The following is an 812-nucleotide window of genomic DNA, read 5'->3' as shown; positions in this document are numbered from 1 at the left end:
TGTACGCTTTTCAATTCGTAGTTTTTTTTATGTACCTAACTAACAAGAATGACGGGAAATGATGGTGTTGCCTTATTTTGGTTTGGATAGTAGGTAAGATAGGTAAGACAGTGAATTTACAGAGTATGGAGACGTAATAACTATTGTTATACAACATTCAACTATACTATTTACACTTGTTATAAAGTAAGATTCGCATTAATTAAGCGACTTATTAAATGCCAAACTTACTTCGTTTGTTTAAATAATAATAACTAGCTGTACCCGCGGTAAATTTATAGTCTGTGATGTAAACCTATAGCTTATACATCAGAATGTTACTCTATGAAACTTTAGAGTAATATTACTTTAAACTTTCATCAAAATTCGATCAGTAGTTTTTGCGTGAAAGAGTAATTCACGCAAAAACTACTGACCGAATTTTCGTATTTTTTTTTATATACCTAACTAACTAGAATGACGGAAAATGATGGTGTTGAAGGTGCTATGCTATAATACACTTAATTATATACCTCAATTTTTTTTTATTGACGGCGTGATAATATAACGATTTTTCTAATTTTCAACATTTATCATTTTAATTGTATTATTTTATATGTCTGCTTTTTATTTATTTTATAAATAAATATAAGTAGTAAAATACAACAGATGGAGAGTGATACTCGTGGTACGACTAGAATGTAAACTGAATTTTAAGTCGAAGTTAAACAACTTACAAATCAGCTTAGCGGCAATAGGCAATCTTCAATTTTTATTTTTTAACATGACTAAGGGTCATTTTTAAGGCAAAAACGTATCTCTACGAGTTTCTA

Source organism: Achroia grisella, unplaced genomic scaffold (assembly GCF_030625045.1).
Source record: "Achroia grisella isolate CSIRO2021 unplaced genomic scaffold, CSIRO_AGI_Agris_v1 utg777, whole genome shotgun sequence".
Classification (NCBI taxonomy): domain Eukaryota; kingdom Metazoa; phylum Arthropoda; class Insecta; order Lepidoptera; family Pyralidae; genus Achroia; species Achroia grisella.
The sequence above is the reverse complement of the archived record's forward strand: the minus strand, read 5'-3'. Positions refer to the sequence as shown.